Source organism: Capricornis sumatraensis, chromosome 15 (assembly GCF_032405125.1).
Source record: "Capricornis sumatraensis isolate serow.1 chromosome 15, serow.2, whole genome shotgun sequence".
Lineage (NCBI taxonomy): Eukaryota > Metazoa > Chordata > Mammalia > Artiodactyla > Bovidae > Capricornis > Capricornis sumatraensis.
In genome coordinates, this window is record NC_091083.1 from 44,660,496 (window position 1) to 44,675,370 (window position 14,875).

General features: G+C 45.4%; 1 pseudogene; it reads right to left on the bottom strand.

The window, feature by feature from the left end:
• Positions 1-13,923: 13,923 nt before the first annotated feature.
• On the bottom strand, positions 13,924-14,611 carry LOC138091817 (proteasome subunit beta type-6 pseudogene; annotated as a pseudogene).
• Positions 14,612-14,875: the final 264 nt, after the last annotated feature.

Below are 14,875 nucleotides of genomic sequence, written 5' to 3' on the forward strand. Positions count from 1 at the left end.
CTGAGGGGCCCTTGACTTCTCCAAGGGCCAGTGCTGTCGTCTATAAAATAAAAGAATTCTGTGATTCCAAAATGATGGCCCTGCGTTTCATGCCTCATTTCCTCACCTGTCAGGTGAGAACAGGCTGCTTTTAATCCTGAAGAACAATTTGTGGGCCCTGCACATTGCCCCTGAAGATCCACAATACTGTCATAGAAGGAGGGGGATGGTTTTTAAGAGGGTAGGATCTTGAGGAAGCAAGCGGAGGGGCTCGGCATCACAGGGACTGTGCTGGAGCCACAAGGCCACCACAGGAGGCCAGCCTTCCTGCCTTTACATCTGAGCATAAACGGAGGCCCTATTGATTTTAAGGTTCTGGAGTAGCAGAGAGGTAAGCCAAGGCAGAGAACATTTTGGGTTGCCATGTACAGTCTAGCAAAGAGTATAGAAGAAATGCATTATTGATCTTTCAATAGTGTAAGAGGAATTCCTCCCTACTGGAAGAAAGAGTTACTGAAACCCCTTCAAGTGTGCACTAGGGTAGAACTGGAGAGGAAGCAAAGATAAAACAGGCCACAAAGTTCCCACCTTTTAATATAAGATTGCAACTGAGGGTCAAGAGTGGGACAATGAAGTGTTTTTGTAACATGATCATTTTTACTGAGATATAATTCACATACTATTAGGTTTATCTTTTAAAACTCAGATTTTTGAATAAAATTTATTTTCAAGTATTTTATTCTTTGGGGTCTTATAAAAGAAACCATTTTCTTAATTTCATTTTCAGATCATTCATTGAGGTATGTGGAAATACAATTGATTTTTGTATATTGATCTTATATTCTATAACCTTGCTAACTTATTTATTTGCTCTGGTCAAATTTTTGTATATTTCTTTGGAAGTTTTGTATGCAAGATAATGTCCTCTTCAAATAGCTAGTTTTATTTCTTCTTTTCCAAATTGATTATGTGTTATTTCTTTCTCTTGCCTTATTTCCCCAGTCAAAACTTCCAGTACATTATTAAACAGAAGTGGTGAGATCAGGCATCCTTGTCTTGTTCTTGATTTTAGGGGGAAAAAGAAAGCTTTCTGTCTTTCATATTAAATATGAGACAGTTTGTTTTTTTGTGGGAAGTGTTAGCCACTCAGTTGGGACCCCATGGACCAGCAGTCAGTTTTCAACCCCAGTCTGCCAGTGTCCTCTGTCCATGGGATTCCCCAGCACGGATACGGGAGTGGGTTGCCCTTCCCTTTTCCATTCCCTTTTCCAAGGATGGAAATTTCCTGCATTGCAAGCAGATTCTTTACCATCTGAACCCCCAGGGAAGCCCGGTTTTTCGTAGTTTTTTTGTAGATGCCTTTTATCATGTAGAGAAAGTACCATTCAATTCCTAGTTTATTAAGGCTTTTTAAGATTTGTTTGTTTTAATCTGAAAGGTTTTTCAGGCTTTTTTAAAAAGGCTTTTCCTGTATCTGGTGAGATGGTTATGTAGTTTTTATCCTTTATTCAATTACTAAAGTGTATTACATTGATTGATTTTTTTCTGTTGAACCATCTTTGCATTCTTGGGATAAATCTCAATTGGTCATGATTCATGATTCTTTTTATATTTTGCTAAATTTGGTTTACTACTATTTTGTTGAAGCTTTTTTTTTATTTGGTCATTAGGTAAATTGACTTGTAGTTTTATTTTTCTTGTGATATTTTTCTAAGGCCTTGCAATCAGGGTAATGATGACCCCAAGAATAAGGTGGGCATTATTCTTTCCACTGAGAAGAGTTTTTGAAGAATTGATGTTAACTTTTCTTCATTCATTTGGTAGAATTCACCAGCAAAGAAATCTTGTTCTGGGCTTTTCTTCATGCTGCTGGTGCCGCTAAGTCGCTTCAGTCGTGTCCGACTCTGTGTGACCCCATAGATGGCAGCCCACCAGGCTCCCCCTTCCCGGGGATTCTCTAGGCAAGAACACTGGAGTGGGTTGCCATTTCCTTCTCCAATGCATGAAAGTGAAAAGTGAAAGTGAAGTCGTTCAGTCGTGTCCGACCCTCAGCGACCCCATGGACTGCAGCCTACCAGGCTCCCCCGTCCATGGGATTTTCCAGGCAAGAGTACTGGAGTGGGTTGCCATTGCCTTTCTTCATAGGTAGTTATTATTATTATTACTATTTCAATCTCTTTACTTTTTATAGGTCTGTTCAGGTTTCCACTTCTCATTTGGGCATTTTTAATAGTTTGTATCTTTTTAAGAATTTCACTTAGGTTACCTAAATAATGACTTGCAATTATTCATAGTATTTCCTTATAACCCTTTTTAACTTCAGTGAGGTTGGTAGTAGTGGCCCCTGTTTGATTTCTGACCTTAGTAATTTTTTTATTGGCCAGTTTAGCCAAAAGCTAGTTTATTTTTGGTTGATCTTCTTAGATAACCAAGTTTTAGTTTAATTGACTTTCTATTCTCTGATTTACTTATTTCTGCTTTAGTATTCCCTTCCTTCTGCTTGCTTTGGGTTTACTTTGCTCTACCATTTTTGTATTTTTCAGGTGGAAGGTTATTAGCTTGAGATTTTGCTCTAACCCTGTCTTCTAAAAACAACTATTTACTGGCAATCTTTTCGGATTAAAAATGAGATCATTTATGTAAGTGAATTGAATATTTTTTTAAATTGAACAATGAACATATTTTCATGTTGACGTTTTGTGCTAGACTTCACTCTCTCCCATAACGTTTTATTGTGTGGAATTTACTATCATTTTCTTAAACAGCTTAGGAATCCTCAACTCTTTCGTATTTTCTCAAATGTAGTCATCTGATCTGTCTGTCTTTGCTGGACTATGGTGAGCAGGCAGGGGAAAGATGTTTTAAGAGAAGAACTAGGAACAAAAGTCACAACTTTCTCCATCCTCCCGTTTCCCTGGAGTATCGGTGACAGAGATCAGAGATGTCTCAGATGTACGAGCAGAGTCAGGAAGACATGATTCATTTAGCCACGTGCCTGGTTAAACAATGAGACCTTTACTGGTTCTCTGGGCCTTTTTTTGGATACTAAAGATTTAGATTCATGTTTCCCAAACCTTTCCCTTTCATAAGAGAGTCTGTGGAAAAGATGGAAATCTGAAGCAGCTCTTCACAGGTTTTCTGCGAAGTTTCTGCAGTTTCCCTAGTGAGGTGGTTGAGTTGTTCTTGTTCAGTCGCTCAGTCGCTCAGTTGTCTGACTCTTTGTGACCCCATGGATTGCAGCACACCAGGCATCTCTGTCCATCATCTCCCAGAGCTTACTTAAACTCACGTCCATTGAGTCAATGATGCCATCTAACCATCTCGTCCTCTGTCATCCCCTTCTTCTCCTGCCTTCAGTCTTTCCCAGCATCAAGGTCTTTTTCAAGGAGCCACCTCTTTGCATCAGGTAGCCAAAGTATTGGAGCTTCAGCTTCAGCATCAGTGTTTCTATGGGTGATTGAGTACAGACTCATTTTTTTTGTTTGTTTTTTTTTCTGCATGCTTTCACTGTATGACTCGGGAGGGCCAGTACATGCTCAAGTGTGAGAAGCAAAAGCCTGGGTGTTTTTAGTGGGTCAAAATTCTCCCATTTTAGTTGGAACAATGTGCATGTTTCAGAGACACAATCTTCACCTTTTCAGAGACAAAACAACCATTCTTTAAAACAAGGCTTCTTGTTGGCACAGGTGACAAAACTGAAGCTGGTACAAGGCCAGGGGCTCCCACACTTATACAGAGAGATCTGGTCTCCTGGTGTTCAGGAGAGGAGGCATACTTTCAAGTCTGTTTTGAAAATTTCACCTGTCACCAAGATCATGACATAGTTGGGAGGTTGTAGCTGAGTAACTAATTCATCTTATATAGATTTTCTGGCAGGTGAAATCTCATTTAGCATATACATTTAAGGCAACATTTCTCCAGGCTGGTGTCAAAGAACAGCAGTAGTGTGAGATGTTCAGTAGAAAATGGTTTTCCTGGTCGAATAAGTTTCTGCAGTGCTGATTTCTCAGGGTTCACCTCGGAGTGTCTCCATGGCTTTAGTATATCTCTCTCTGAAGAACTGTGCAAAGCACAGATGTAGAGAACAAACTCATGAATACCAATCGGGAAGAGGAGTGGTGTGATGTGGGAGACTGGGATTGACATATACACACTACTATGTGTAAAACAGAAAACTAATGCTAACCTACTGCACAACACAGGGAGCTCTTCTCAGTGCTCTGTGGTGACCTAAATGGAAGGGAAATCCAAGGAAGAGAGGATATTTGTATATTGAGAGCCGATTGACTTTGCTGTACAGCAGAAACTGATACAATATTGGAAAGCAACTATATTTCAATGAAAATAAAAAGGAATTGCGCAGAAAAGCTAGGAAAATAGTGTCTGGGTCTTGAGAAACAGACCAAGAAATAAGGTTTCACTTGCAAGTGGTGGTTGGGGGGTGATGCTAGGAAGCTGCTGGGGAGTCAGGAGGGGAGATAGGACAGGGAGGAACCACAGACTACTGTGACTGACAGGCTGGCTAAGCCTCCAGGGGACGGTGCCGGGGACCTCAGTGGGGGAGGAAGTTGTGCCGGTTGTCCTCCCATCCAGTCCATCACTACCCATAATGCTCCAGTGCTGTCACTCCCTGGATCTTCCAACCTGGGCGGCACAAGCTGCACACCTCAGGCTCTGAGGTGTAGGCACTGCAGAAGAAGCTGTGAGGTGCCCTGGACAAAGGGGTGCTGCATGGATGTGGGGGGCACCCCATCTCCTTGACACCTAGGATTTCTCCAGTTTCACCATTTCCCTCTCTTTCCTTGCCCTTATCCTGTCTCTGTCCTGGGGATTATTTCCCTTTTTTTTTTTTAAGATTTTTTTTTTCCTTTTTTGATGAGGACCGTTTTAAGTCTGTACTCAATTTGTTACAATATTGCTTTTATTGTGTCTTTTTGGCTTTTTGGCTGAGAGGCATGTGGGATCTTAGCTCCCAGACCAGATCAAACCCACACCCTCGGCACTGGAAGGCAAGGTCTTAAACACTTGACTGCCAGGGAAGTCCCTTTCCTTCTTTTCATAACAACTACCAACTTCACTGGAGTTTCCCAGGTGGCTCAGCAGTAAAGAGCCAGCCCCGTGGATCTTTATTTCAAACCCTGGCTCTCTGATCTCCTCCAAGGAGTGTTCCAGAGACAGCAGGGGGGCTGGCTCACCCCCTCCATGCCCCTCAGTGCTGCGAGGAGCCCTCCTGTCCTGTGTGGCCAACTCCCGCTCTCCTCTGCTCGCCCTGCATGTTCTAACCATTCAGCCAAACGTGAGGGAACTTAGCTTCATTTTCATGTTTTGCTCAGGCAACAAATTCACTTCCCTGGAGCTGCAATGACTTGTCCTACCAAGGTGTCTCAGTGTCCCCAGGACACAAGGAAAGACCACCCCTTCAGTGCGTGTGGCCCACGGCCTGGCAACAACTGTGGAAAATCTGGATGCCCCTTGACCTACTTCAGCTGAAGGCCTCCTCTGTCCCTGTGACGAACTGCTACTATTTTAAGATCGAAAGAGTTTTACGAGATTTCAGACATTTACAGTTTTAGATTAGAATTCAATCTAACGTTTTCAAGGGAATTCTTACATGAGGCCCGTAAATTCTTGAACAAAACAGCCACAGATTCCGACGGAACTGATCTGCATGGAACTCCCTCTGAAACCTTCTCCCTGGTGAGCTCTGGAAAATACTGGCTGCCCACAGCCCAGGGGCACGGACAACAGCACCCCCTCCCCCATGGCCGTGGGCCTGGTGCCGGGCGCCGCGGGCGGGCACAGCTGCGGCCACACCGGTTGGCCCCGGCCTGCTGCCTGTCACAGGGTGTTTACCTGAGGATGGATTTTGAGGCCACAGGGCCCGACTCCGTCTCAAGGGCAGAGGAAAATGTGTGCAGCTATTTTAAAGCCGGGGGCTGGACATCTTGTCCACAGTCTGCCTTTCAAAGGGACACACAGGCTTAACTAGGGAGGGGACACTCTCCAAACAAGCCCCGCGACACTTGAGGGGCCACCTTCAGACAGAAAAGAAGGGCCCAAGGGTCTCCCGTGTGCCTGCGGGGAGGGGTGCACACAGGCCTGGGGGTGGTGCCAGGAGAGCCTTGTGGGGCTGCTTGGGGCACACTCACGCCCATGGCACCTGTGCATACACACTCACACATGAGTGTGTGCTCACATTCATATACACAGACAGGCACAGGCACGCAGTCACGTCCATCGCACACCTACACTCACATATGTGCACACAAATGTGAATGACATGCACTGACATGTGCAAATACACATATTCTTCCACAGACAACTCACTACCACACACTCATGCTCCTCTTAGCTCACACGCTCATAAGCATATACCCACACTCACTCCTACACACCTGCACACCCACACAGACACCCACACACACATATCTTCACACTCAGCACACACACAAACTCACACACTCACACACTACCCCTCACACTCAAACACACGAGGGCAGGGTCTTCAGGTCTCTGAGCCTTCTCGGAAGGCTTGGCATCTTCGACTGTGGGCGCCTCCCTGAGCCCAGGGGGCCTGTGGTCCTTGTGACCCCAGATGCCAAGTGGGGTTTGTGTGGAAGTAGATTTGTACTCTTTCTCTCCTCCATCCTCTGCCTGGAAGACAATGGGCTTCTGTGGTGTCTCTGAAGCCGGCTGGGGGCTGTGGTGAGTTCTCCTTGGCCAGTTGAACCATCATGACCAGGTTCATGGACTCCAGAAGTTCACGAGCAATTTGCCTCTTCTTGTTTGATTACCTGTATTTTGTCAGCTGAAGTTTGTTCTATGCAAACCGCTCCCCCTCTCAGCAGCCTTCCCTCCTTCCCAGGTGTTCTCCTGCAGCTGTGGGGGATGAAGTCACCTGCTCGTCTCTAACCTCTAGTTGTCTTGAAAAAGGCAAGACAAGCAAATGTACGTGAGATGTTCCAGGGAGCTTTGGGTACAGAAAGTGAGTCAGGACCCGCTTCCTATATTATCTGGAAAACAAATGTAGTTTTGGGCATTTAAATTATTGGTATTGCAGAGACTACTACAAAAATTTTTGTTAAAATTAAAGGTTATTAATACCTCTTTTTCAACCAATCAAATCATTTTCATGTTCACATGATTCCTTGCAGGCCTTATTCATACAACCAAACAATAAAGTTCCTGGAGTTTTGTAAATAATTCGCCCTCAAATTCTCTGAATCCCTGGATCCTAATCCTTATTCTCCAGGATAATCAGACATCCTTCTAGGTAGATGTTGATACCTTCTAGGTAGATGCAGATATTATTGGAGAAGGTAGTAAAACAAAGAAATTAGAAAGAAGGACCACACAAGAGTCAGTCTCTTTTTGCGTGTGTGATAAAACATATGCCTTATTGTTGTTGTTCAGTCTCCCAGTTGTGTCTGATGCTTTGTGACCTCATGGACTGTGTCATGCCAGGCCTCCCTATCCCTAACCATCTTCCTAAGCTTGCCCAAGTTCATGTCTATTGCATTGGTGATGCCATGTCACCATCTCATCCTCTGATGCTCTCTTCTCCTTCTGCCCTCAATCTTCTCCAGCATTAGGGACTTTCCCAATGAATTGACTGTCCCCATCAGGTGACCAAAATACTGGAGCTTCAACTTCAGCATCAGTCCTTCCAGTGCCTTATAATCACAGTCATTTTTAAGTGTACAGCTGAGTGGCACTGAGTATATTCACATTATTGTACAACCACCGCCAGCATCCAATTCTGGAACTCTTACATGTTGCAAAACCGAAACTCTGTTCCCATCAGCCACTGACTCCTTATTTGTCCCTCTCCCACCTCCTGGCAACCATGATTTTACTTTCTGTTGCTGTGAATTGGACTATTCTAGATACTTCTGTAAGTGAGATTGTGCATGTCTGTTCCCTGTGACTGGCCTGTTTCACTTGGCATAATGTCTTTATGCCTTCCATTGTGGCTCAGCTGGTAAAGAATCCACCTGCAATGCTGGAGACCTGGGCTCAATCCCTGGGTTGGGAAGAGCCCCTGGATAAAGGAAAGGCTACCCACTCCAGTATTCTGGCCTGGAGAATTCCATGGACTGTATAGTCCATGGGGTCGCAAGGAGCTGGACACAACGGAGCGACTTTCACTTTCACTTTCAGTGCCTTTAAGGTACATACACATGGTAACATGCTTAGAGTTTCTTCACCTTTAGCTGACAAAAGTCTTATTTGTAGTCTTATTAAAAGACCTAATAACTACAGATTTCTTGTTCAGTTGACTCTCACTTGGCAGTTTAGAGTCTTGGTTTCCTTATCTGTAAAGAGACTTGACAAATGCCACACAGTAAATGAAGTGGGGACAGCCATAAGCCAGAAATGACACCAAGTTCTACCTGAGACTCAGAAAAGCAGTTCAGAGTGGCCCCAGCAGGACCCAGGGGCACATGGGATGGTTTTCAGGGTTATGAGCTCCTTATAGCAAAATTCAGACTTAAAAGGAAGAAAGTAGGGAACACCACTAGATCATTCAGGTATGACCTAAATCAAATTCCTTATGATCATACAGTAGAAGTGACAAATAGATTCAAGGGGTTAGAGCGGATAGTCTCTGAAGAACTTTGGATGGAGGTTCGTGACTTTGTATAGGGGGCAGTGATCAAGACCATCCCCAAGAAAAAGAAATGCAAAAAGGCAAAATGGTTGTCTGAGGAAGCCTTACAAATAGCTGAGAAAAGAAGAGAAGTGAAAGGCAAAGGAGAAAAGGAAAGATATACCCATTTGAATGCAGAGTTCCAAAGAATAACAAGGAGAAATCAGTGATCAGTGCAAAGAGATAGAGGAAAACAATAGAATGGGAAAGACTAGAGATCTCTTCAAGAAAATTAAAGATACCAAGGGAACATTTCATGCAAAGATGGGCACAATAAAGGACAAAAATGGTATGGACCTAACAGAAGCAGACAATATTAAGAAGAGATGGCAAGAATACACAGAAGCACTATACAAAAAAGATCTTCATAACCCAGATAACCATGATGGTGTGATCACTCACCTAGAGCCAGACATCTTGGAATGGGAAGTCAAGTGGACCTTAGGAAGCATCACTACCAACAAAGCTAGTGCAGGTGATGGAATTCCAGTTGAGGTATTTCAAATCCTAAAAGATGATGCTGTGAAAGTGCTGCACTCAATATGCCAGCAAATTTGGAAAACTCAGCAGTGGCCACAAGACTGGAAAAGGTCAGTTTTCATTCCAATCCCAAAGAAAGGCAATGCCAAAGAATGCTCAAACTACCGCACAACTGCACTCATCTCACGCTAGTAAAGTAATACTCAAAATTCTCCAAGCCAGGCTTCAATAGTACATGAACTGTGAACTTCCAGATGTTTAAGCTGGATTTAGAAAAGGCAGAGGAACCAGAGTCAAATTGCCAACATTGGTTGGATCATCAAAAAACCAAGAGAGTTCCAGAAAAACATCTACTTCTGCTTTATTGATTACACCAAAGCCTTTGACTGTGTGGATCACAACAAACCATGGAAAACTCTTCAAGAGATGGGAATACCAGGCCACCTGAACTGATTCCTGAGAAACCTGTATGCAGGTCAAGAATCAACAGTTAGAACTAGACATGGAACAATAGACTGGTTCTAAATTGGGAAAGGAGTATGTCAAGGCTATATATTGTCACCCTGCTCATTTAACTTATATGCAGAGTACATCATGGAAAATGCCAGGCTGGATGAAGTGCAAGCTGGAATCAAGACTGCCAGGAGAAATATCAATAACCTTAGATATGCAGATGATAGCACCCTTATGGCAGAAAGCAAAGAGGAACTAAAGAGCCTCTTGATGAAAGTGAAAGAGGAGAGTGAAAAAGCTGGCTTAAATCTCAACATTCAAAAAACTATGATCATGGCAGCAGGTCCCATCACTTTATGGCAAATAGATGGGGAAACAGTGGAAACAGTGAGAGGCTTTATTTCTGGGGGCTCCAAAATCACTGCAGATGGTGACTGCAGGCATGAAATTAAAAGATGCTTGCTCCTTGAATGAAAAGTTATGATCAACATAGACAGCTGTTAAAAAATAGAGACATTATTTGGCCAACAAAGGTCCATCTAGTCAAAGCTATGGTTTTTCCAGTAGTCACGTATGGATATGAGAGTTGGACCATAAAGAAAGTTGAGCCCCGAAGAATTGATGCTTTTGAACTGTGGTGTTGGAGAAGACTCTAGAATACTTTGGACTGCAAGGAAATTCAACCAGTCAATCCTAAAGGAAATCAATCCTGAATATTCCTTGGAGGACTGATGCAGAAGCTGAAATGCCAGTACTTTGGCCACCTAATGTGAAGAACTGACTCATTGGAAAGGACCCTGATGCTGGGAAGGATTGAAGGCGGGAGGAGAAGGGGACGACAGAGGATGAGATGGTTGGATAGCATCACTGACTCAATGGACTTGAGTTTGAGCAAGCTCTGGGAGTTGGCAATGGACAGGGAAGCCTGGAGTGCAGTAGTCCATGGGATCACAAAGAGTCAGACACAACTGAGTGACTGAACTGAACTGAATTTAGCCCTCAGTCAGGCTCAGGTGGGTAGCCTTAGACCTTCAGTGGGTTTGCCAGGCAGGTTCCCAGAAAGAGGCAGATCCTGGGGGCCTGTTCTCAGCAGGCCATCAGGCACCAGTTGATGTAAATTGGATGAAGGTAGAATTTCTCCAGCTGAAGTTGCTCAGGAGACATGCACACCCACACACTCACAGACACACACCTGAGAGACCAGTTTTTCCTTGTAGTGACCTGGGGGATGTCTAGTCTAAAGATAGTGCAGCCTCAGAGCTGCACGAGGCTTGGAGTCTGGCATGGGGACTGCCTGGCCATGGGGGCTACTGAATGAATGAAGAGCTTCCGAGGTCAGCTCTGTCATAACCAGGAATGTTTCTCTCTCTCTCTCTCTCTCTCTCTCTCTTTTTTTTTTTGCTATGTGGATGGTTCTAACTTCTCATGCAGATATTATATTTGGAAGAAGAAGCATTTTTTATTTCTTAAAGCATTAAACTAGGGAAGAAATGCATTTAGAAAATGTAAACATACCTGCAAAAATGAATGCCTGTTTTATTCTTCTCTGAAAAAGGCCAACATAAAGGAAACTAATCTTGGGAAAAAGCAGAGAACAAAACCCCACACCCCTCCTGTGCGTCCTTTCTGTTGGGCCACCACTCCTATCTAAAATCTGTCTTAAAAGACCCTTGGATTCAAGTCAATGTAAGGCAAAACCAATAAAGTATTGTAAAGTAAAATAAATAAATACATTTTTAAGAAGAGTGGATAAATTAAAAAAAAAAAAAAACCTTGGAGGAGAGAGAAGGAGAGCGGGTACTGGGCACTGTCCTAGAGAAGGGGAGGTAGGATGCCTGGCTAGTGCTGCTTCCCCATCCCTGGGCACCAAGCCCCCTTCACCACAAGTCAGCCAAGACAGAACCATCCAGGTGGGTTGGTAAATAGCAGACCTTCTGAGAAGGGTGCCTTTCATCTCTGCCCTGGAAATGCTCCCATCAGAGGATTATCATAGTTATGTATTTCTGGCCCCCTTCTCAGCAATTCTAAGTTTTCAAGGGGAGCTGGACACAGAAGTTTTGAAGAAGCACCCCCTCCCTCCCTTTACCGCCAGTGATTTTAATATGCACCTGGTACTAAGACCCATTTAGGAGATGAGGGGAAACCCAGAGCTCTCACTGGGGAGGGTTCCCCGGGCGGGAGGGTCCTTGACCACGATCTCTAAGTTCAGCTCTCCTCCAGCTCCCAGGGGCATGAAGACTCAGAGCCAGATTGACCTGGCTCCCAGTGGATAAGATCTCAGGAAGTAAAACAAACATTTCCTGTGGAAGCAAAACCTGTCTATTCAGGTGATCAACAAATAATCTTAAATTCTCTCATTTTTTTTCCCTTAAGAAATGAGTGACATGGGACTTCCCTGGTGGTCCAGTGGTTAAAACTCCACACTCCCCAAGCAGGAGGCAGGGGTTTGACCCCTGGTCAGGAGGCTCTAACGGTAAAGAACCTGTCTGCCAGTACAGGAGGCATAAGAGATGCAGGCTGGATCCCTGGGTCGGGAAGATCCCCTGGAGGAGGCATGGCAACCCACTCTAGTATTCTTGCCTGGAGAATCGCACGGACAGAGGAGCCTGGCAGCCTGCAGTCCTAGGGTCACGTAGAGTCGGATACAACAGAAGTGAGTTAGCAGCGTATCCATGTAGGCAACTAAGGTCCCACTTGTTGCATGTGGCACAGCGAAGCCAAAAGAAAGGAAAAAGAAATGACTCGGTGACAGCCATGAACCACCCACCTCGCCACCTCCAGTATCTGCATTAGCCCCTGCCCTCAGCCTGGCTGAAGCTCCCCCCTGCCCACTATTCCTGGCATCCCGTGTGCTGTCAGCCCAGCGGAGGGGAGGGATTTTGCAGCTCTGCCTTCCTGTGGGTGAGGCCCCCCCGGTTCTCTTCCAACAGAGCTGTGGCTCATCTCCACATGTGAGGGCCAGTTCTCAGGTTTATCCTGATCTATGGGGATGAGAAAGGAGGGGATTAAGGGCTCTAGCTACAAAGTTTCTTTCTTCCCCTACGTCACTCTGAAGGTCTCCTACCCTACCAGGACAGGGGCAGCGGCAGCCAGTGACAGTTACCCAACGAGTGAAAAGTAACTTAGATGAGGGACAGCAGAGCTGGAGGGATGTTCATTCTTAGACCTTCTCAGTGCTCACCGACTTAGAGCCACATCTGAAAACAACAGCAAAGAATAGAAGGGATTTGTGAAGATAAGGGGATGCCCTGCAAAAGGAAATAGGATGATCCCTTCCAGAAATTTCCAGCTAGCTTTCCGGAAAGCCACCCCAGGACTAATCAGAGAGAGTAAGACAAGAGTAATAGATGCTTCTGTTTGCTAATGCCTGCCATTGCAAGGGGCTGTGCTTTATCTTCATTATCTAAGATTTTAATGAACATAGCAAGACAAGCAATATTATTGTCTCCACTTTACAGATGAGGAAACCAAGGCTCCGAGAGCCTGGCTCCTTTGCCCAGAGTCACACAGTCACTAAATGCTAACCATGGATTCCAACCTAATTTGTTTTATCTGAGATTGTATGACCTCCAGTGTTAACTATCATTTCTTCATCAAAATATTTCCCTACTGGGCATCCTCTCTGCCACCCTCCCATCAACTCTTACCAGCTGTACTTGGGTCAGAATCCATTTTGCACTGTAGGGTGCAGTGTTACCAAAACAGCCTGCTATTCAATACCCTTCTCTGTATCTGTGGGGTAAAGCTCTGGGTGTATCACCTTCAAGCCCAGCACAATAATTCTCCAGGAAAACAGTCTAAGCAGGTACACATTCTTAACCCTGGCCTTTCTCTCCTGGGCTTCCTTCTCAAGTCCTCCTTTCTTGTTACTTATTGGGTCCCTACCTGTCCTTCTGGGGGGCCATGTGGGGTCATGACAGTCACGGATTCCGGAGTCAGCCAGACCTCAGGCCATTCATTACCTCTGCAGTGGGGCTATGGTGTAATAAATGCGAGACAGAAAAGGAAAGGACCAGAAGATGCTTAGTATCCGATAAATCAGCATTTTGAACACTGAGTCACCTCTAAGGCATGGGTTGGGGCCAGAATTTGTATGTGTTGACTTGGACACCATCCTTCCACATCCAGTCAAGCTCTTTCTTGTCGGAGTTTAAATGTCCCTCCTTTGCCTCCCCTCCCTAGTCCCCTGAACTGAAACTCCTGGTTCCTTTCTCTCACTGTGTAGCATTCCTCTTTCCTGCAAATCCTTCAATTTGGCAACAAAATGGACTGCACATTCTTTTTTTTTCCTCACTGACAAACTGTTTATTGCATGTTGTAGCAGTGTGGGGTGTCTCTTTTGGATCTTAGGGTCTCAGGATTCAGAGCGGTGGTGATATGGCCGCAGTGAATTGGAGAATTTGGTCTCCCACAGGTGCCTGCTGCTCTACCCCTGATTCTGCAATGGCTGCCAGGCAGTCCCCCCTCCACTGGAGCTGTCCTGCTCCAGGGCCAGCGGGAGGGCACTGGCAGTGAGCTGCAAGCATTCTTCCTTGGTTACGCCTTCCCAGCAGGTGGCATTGACATAGCCATAGATATAGGAGCTCCCAGAGCCTAAGATGGCAAAGACCTGTCATCATACCCACCATGGGCACTGAGGACACCTGACCCCCTTCTTGGGGTCCCAGCCAGCAGTGATGATTCCTGCCATCAGGCCTTCTTGGTATCAGGGACAAATCTCCTTAAGGAGGCTGGCCGCCGTGTGTACCAGTGGAGGCTCATTCAGTTCAATGCTGCAGAATCCAAGCTGATAAGTGACTGCGTCAGCTCCTGCCTGGGTATCAGCTGCTGAGCCTGAGGGGCAGCAGAAAATACAGTCGTGAACAGGGATCAGCTTGGCAATGTACGACTCAGCGGTTGTCCTGGAGCCTGTTCCTAGAGCCACGCTCCCATCAGCTTGCACAGCTGGTCCCCGAGGAAACGTCCCGGCTCTCCCAGTCGGGGGCGATGGCTCCAGGCCCCCAGGCTGGTGCCGGCGGCTCCCCGAGCAGCTACTGAGGTGGCTGCCATCTTCTTCCTCCTGAACTGTACTTTCTTGAAGTCAGCTTCCCAGGGGTTTTTTTGCTTTCTTGAACATTGTGCTAGGTACACAGTGGGGGTAGTAAGACCATTCTGGACACTGACTCATCAAAACAGTTATTTTTGAACTCTGTTTAGAACAAGAGAAACTCCAGGTGACTGCAGCAGTGCTGGTCTGAGCGCTCCGGGGAAGGCTCAGATGCTTATTGCTAATTCAGACCACCTGGACCTGTAGCATCTTCCGGACCAGGGGTG